The 5,866-nt window shown below is 31.9% G+C and overlaps 1 non-coding gene across 1 annotated transcript; it reads left to right on the top strand.

Moving 5' to 3' along the window:
- The first annotated feature begins 3,704 nt into the window (after positions 1 to 3,704).
- Positions 3,705 to 3,776, top strand: TRNAK-UUU (transfer RNA lysine (anticodon UUU)). The gene has a single exon. It is a non-coding gene; the product is annotated as a tRNA-Lys (tRNA).
- The last annotated feature ends 2,090 nt before the right edge of the window (positions 3,777 to 5,866 follow it).

Genomic DNA, 5,866 nt, shown 5'->3' with positions numbered 1-5,866 from the left:
CCCATTTATGTTTGAATTGAAAATTATGAGTGTGGGATTCTCTCTAAAGTGTGAGGACACGTGAGATTTGAGTTGTGAATTTAATCCCATTTCCAATTGAGAGGATTGAACGAGAGAAGATAATTGTGATAGAGAAGCAAATTTTGAAGCTTTAGTGTTATGACTTGATTTGCTACTTTGATTTGCATAGTGTTTGAGCACTTGAAATGTAATGAAATTCATGAGAAGTGTTCGGTAATTCATATGCTTTGGATTAATTGTTGGTATCAATCAAAGTCATGTGTTTGTGCTTATAAACCTTTTTAGCTTGGCATGATAAGGATGCAATGTTGAGTTAAATACTTGGGAGGAGATTTTATCGCCTTTATTGCTTGAGGACAAGCAATAGTTTAAGTTTGGGGGTTTGATAAATTGGTATTTTACCAACTTATCTTGTCTTTAAGCCTATATTTTTGCTATGTTTGAGTAATAAAACCACGTGTTTAATGCCATTTACTTCTATATTACATGTTCTATGTGATTTAGAAGTGATCTTGAAGAAACCAAGTGAAACGAGTCAAAAAGAAGCTAAAAATAAGAAAATCTAGAAAGGGGCCTCAGTTGTCGCAAATGCGACACAATCCTGGGAAATGCGAAGAAATCAGAGTTGGGAATTGCGAGTAATCCATCGCAATTGCGAAGGAAGAACAATCAAGCAGTCTTCGCAAATACGAAGTCAACCCAGGCAGTCAACCTTCGCAAATGCGAAGTCTTGATCGCAAATGCGAAGGTCAACAGTATGGTCATAGTTCGCAATTGCGAACTTTTGTTCGCAAATGCGAAAATCGTGCTTCAGTTATGGGAAATTATGTCATTACACGTTTTTTGGCCCCAAACCCTTTAATACCCAAACCAGCTCATTTGTAAAAGATTTTTTAGCTTATTTTCAGTCTTAGGACTAGAGAGAACATGGTGAGAAGCTAGGGTTTGCACATACACTTTGGTCTTGAAGATTTGAAGCTTTTAGTTGAGAATTTCTTACCCATTTATGTTCATTTCTTCATTTCCTTGCTTTGTATTGAATATCTAAGTGTGTAGTATTTTATCCAACACTTGAACCTTGTTTATGAGAATATTCTTGTTTAAAGTGTGGATTAAATATCTTGTTGTACTTATGTATTGAATGATTTCTTATCTTTTATGAAGTGAGTTATTGTTTCTTTAATTATTCTTGTTCTTTAATGTCTTCGAAGGTATTAACTAACCCTAGGACTCGCCCATTAACTCCGAATTAATTTTGGGAAAGATTATTTGGGGTTGAAAAAGATTAATTAACAAGAACTTAAGACTTTAACCCTCATTTTATAGATTCTACTTAGGGATAGGATTGAACTAGTTGTAGCCATAATCGGGGGTGCTTAATCTCCTAATTGTTTTAGGGATAATTCAATTAGGAAGTCGTATTAGTCTTTGGAAGAAGCTAATATAGAATTATTACCCGTGGCTAATTAACATAAGCTCGCTCATATTTGTAAAATCGTGAAATACATTGGTTCGTTACTTGAGTGTAATTTCCGATGCATCCATACTTGTAGCCATTGATCATTTTACTTGCTTTCTAGGTTAGTTTACATTTCCGCATTTAGGTATAAATATTTTCTAAAACCAATTCTAAGTGTTTGGCATTGCATAACAAGTGATAATTCTCTTACATTCCTAATCGCCTATATATTGTTCTCTGTGGGATTCGACCCTGACTCATAGTTGGGTAAATTATATTGCATGCGACCGTGTCAATTTACTTTTTAGTAGTGGATTTGGACGTCATCAAACTACATATTCAAGATCAAGCTCAAAGGCCCTTAAATTTATTTATTGTTGGAAAGAAGAATCAGAGGATCCATGGAGATTGTAACTCTCAAATTACTACGATTGTTGCGATATTTTTCGGTCTTGATTTTATTTTCTTGACGCAAATTTATTGTCTACAATTACACTATCTAATTACAAAGTTACCTTTTAATTTCTTTCCTTTTTGTTTTCATTTTAATTTATTTTTTTATAACTTTTTATTATTTCCATTATTTTTATTTTAAAATACAGTTTTCTTTGCACATTATATATCTTTTATTTCTCTACCTTTAATTCTTGTGATTCCATGTAGTTGCTCGTATATTTAATTTTTTATTTATTTTATTTTCTTCATTTAGCGTAACTGCGTTATTATTCTAGTTTTTAAAACTACGCCTAATACTAGAAATAATGAGTTATAAACAAACTTGGCATATAATGAGAGATGTTATTATAGTAAAATTTTGTTATTGAATGAGGTTATAAACTTATTATGTTTGCTAATATTATGTTGTATTCAAACGTATTTTTATTATATTTGAATTTAACATATGTTAAACTATTTTTCTTATTTCGAGATTGTGTTATATTTATGGTTCCAATTTGCTTGTTTTAATAGTATTGGCTTGTTATTTCATATTGCACATTGTTCATTTCTTAGTTAGAATTTGATAGATTAGTTTTGTCAAATATTTGAATAATGTTCGCCATTATATTTATAAATATTAATTTATTTTATCAAACATACATTCCATGATGTTCTTACAAAAGATATGTTTATTTTTTATAATTAATTAAACTAAGTATTATTAATTTGGAAAATATATATTAATTATTTTTACAATATTAGTTATAAATATATGATTACTAATTAATGTATATTCATGAAAAAAATATGCATCTTAAATACCAAATCTAATATCATTTATACTTATAAAATATTATTTATATGCATATATTTATTATATTAATTTTTAAGTTTTGATAATTATTTCATTTATAATTGAATCTAACTGTGTAATTACACTTGTGCAACCAAACAGTACTGTTGTAATTACATTGTAATTACGTTATGATAAACAAATAGGTTATCGTAAGTATTATATTGTGTAATTACTAGGTTGTGTAATTACTGTCCTAGTAATTACACTAATTTCAATTATCGAGTGGCTTTTCAAACAGACCCTAAAATGTAGTAATTTGTATTTCTAATTTATACTATTACGAAAATACGGAGATTTACATTAAAACGCTTATCAACATGGAGTTGAATCTTTTAAAACGATTTATTTAAGTGGGCGTTTGGACATAAGAATTATAAAATTCCAAAATAGGGTGAGAAAAATTTTCAAGTGAAAATGATATTTGAAATTTAGAGTTGTGTTTGGGCATGAATATAATTTTGGGTTGTTTTTGAAATTTTGTGAGTGATTTGAGTGAAAATTTTGAACAAACGCCGATTTCGGAGAAAAGTAAAATTTTTTTGACAAAAGGGAAAAAATTTCTTATGTCCAAACGGGGTCTTAGGGTACAATTCCTATCTTCCCTCTTGCATGTCAATATTTTTACTTCTTTTCAAGCAAATTGAATATTTTTATTAGTACTTTCACTTCTTTTTTTTCCTTTTATAGGTCCATAAAATTTTGTAAGGTACAAAACTTTGTATAATAATTTGAAAATGATCTTCAAAAGTTATGCCTTAAATTGTTTGTAGCCTTATTTTCTAAGTCAAATTTCTTCTTGCACAAGAAATAAACATAGCTAGTTGTTTGAAACTTTGTGGTGTGTTGTGGCACGTGCAGTAACATGGATATGATTGTTGTATATGAAGCTGTTATAGATTTAGTTTTCATTAAGCAGTTAGCACACAACAGGCCTTCTTAGCTCAGTGGTAGAGCATGTGGCTTTTAACCACGTGGTCGTGGGTTCATTCCCCACAAACGGTGTGCATCCCTCCCTTTTGTGTTGATGTGATCGAATGACGCTGGTTCTTTATACTTATGCTCCAGTATCATTTTTTTTTGTTTGAAAACTTGACCATATTAGTTGTTATATAACTAAGTTCATTAAGCAGATAGCATGTAGCATGCCTTCTTAGCTCAGTGGTAGAGCACATGGTTTTTAACCACGTGGTCGTTGGTTTGATCCCCACAGACGACGTGCTCCCCTCCCTTTTGGTTATACGTTAAGCTCTTATCATTTTTGTTTGAAAACTTTACCATATTACCCAATTCTAGGAGCCTGTTTGGATGGGCTTAAAGGCTGGTTTTTAAGCCACTTTTTAACTTTTAATAGTGTTTGGCAACTAAAAAAAGGGCTTAAAAAAAGTTAAAATCTGCTTTAAAAAATCCAAAACCAACAAGTTGGGTAAGTCCAACTTTTTTGAAATTGGCTTAAAATCCATATTATTTTGACCAAGGATATTACATTCTTATCCCTTATAATTTTTTTAATCCCGAAATTACTCCTCAGTAAAAAAACCCTAAAACATACGGTCTCCTTTTCTTTTGTCGATTCATGTTGCAGCCTCTGCGTTCTTCTTCCTCTTCTTCCATAATTCTCCCCAACTTCAGCTCCAATTTGAAAGCCTCATCAGTCCAGTAAATTTAATCTTCCTATTGAATTACAATTCCTAGTGTGTTTTCAAAATTTTGGATTAAATGGGAAATCCCCTTTTTATTTGGCTTTTCCTTGAGATTTGACATGAATCTGTGACTATATATATTTTGCTGTGTGAAAAATACGCTTTGCCTTTGCTTTGACGCTCCCACAAGGCGTGTTTCATCAACTCTGTCTGTTTCACAAGAAAAAACATATTATAAATTGTTCTTCTGTTTTGTATTTTTTTTGGGTACAACGAATATAGTTTTCTGATTAGGTGTAACTGGTCGATTGGCTTTAGCCTATATTATCTCCACCAACTCTACTTTGGATAGAATCAACTTTGTCGGACCTGAATATTCTTTTTGGGCCATATTAAAGCTTGGTCACAATATGCCATACCAAAGAGTTATATTAGATCAATTCTGCCCAAATATTTCTTTTCTAAACTTTTCTTCCTTTTTGATTTTTGTTAGTAAAGGTGACCTGCAAATTCATAAATGTTCTACACTTCCATAATGTGCATACTGCAGCACACATCGTAATGTAAAAATTGCATTTTTCTGGGTTATTTGAGATAGCTGGTGAAAAGTGACTGATATGGTTGAATTTAGACCCTTGGTTACTTTTCAAGTTTCGACCTTGTGGCGGAAAGATGTATTATATAAGAAAGTTCTTAGTTTTGTGTTGCCTTCTTTAGTTCATCAGATTCTGCTGTTGGAATGAATGTGATCGAGTATTTACTTGTTTGTCTAGTTCTTATTAAAGCCATCATAAACAAGGCTATTGGTCTCATTTCTCAAATATGACAGAAACCAAACATAATACTTCATTAATAAACAAAGACAAGTAGCCATCTTTGCTCGAGAGCTGCAAATATTCACGGAGCCTCAAAGAAAACACCTAAAGGCATTCGTTTTGTCAAACATAAGGCTCTTTTAGGCTCTCATTATGTAACTTCAGTCTTAGCTTCTTGGTTGTTCTATCTTTTTCAGATTATTTACATTCAATCATGCAGGACAATGCTAAGCGGGACGATGCACATATTATATTTCTTGAGTTGTGTGAGCAAGAGGTTAGAAAAGGAAATAGACCAAACACTTACTTAAATAAAGATGGGTGGAAAAGTATTGTTGACGAGTTATGTAAGAAGACGGGAAAAACTATGATAAAAAAATAAAAAATCATTTGTGACGACCCGGCCAGTCGTCTCATGAGTTACTGCTCCATTTCCCCCATTTCTGCTTTTTATTGCCTTGTTCAGCTGTATTTTGTGTTACCGGGTTGGTTGACTCGGGTTCGGAGAGGTTTTGTAAGGTTTGAGACACTTAGTCTCTTTTGAGGAAGCTTAAGTTGGAAAAGTCAACCGGATATTGATTTATGTGTTAAAGGGCTTGGATATGAGTTCCGATTGTTCAAATAGCTTCGGGAGGTG

The sequence above is a fragment of the Nicotiana sylvestris genome, chromosome 10, assembly GCF_000393655.2.
Source record: "Nicotiana sylvestris chromosome 10, ASM39365v2, whole genome shotgun sequence".
NCBI lineage: Eukaryota > Viridiplantae > Streptophyta > Magnoliopsida > Solanales > Solanaceae > Nicotiana > Nicotiana sylvestris.
This window is presented reverse-complemented; position numbering and strand designations above follow the sequence as displayed.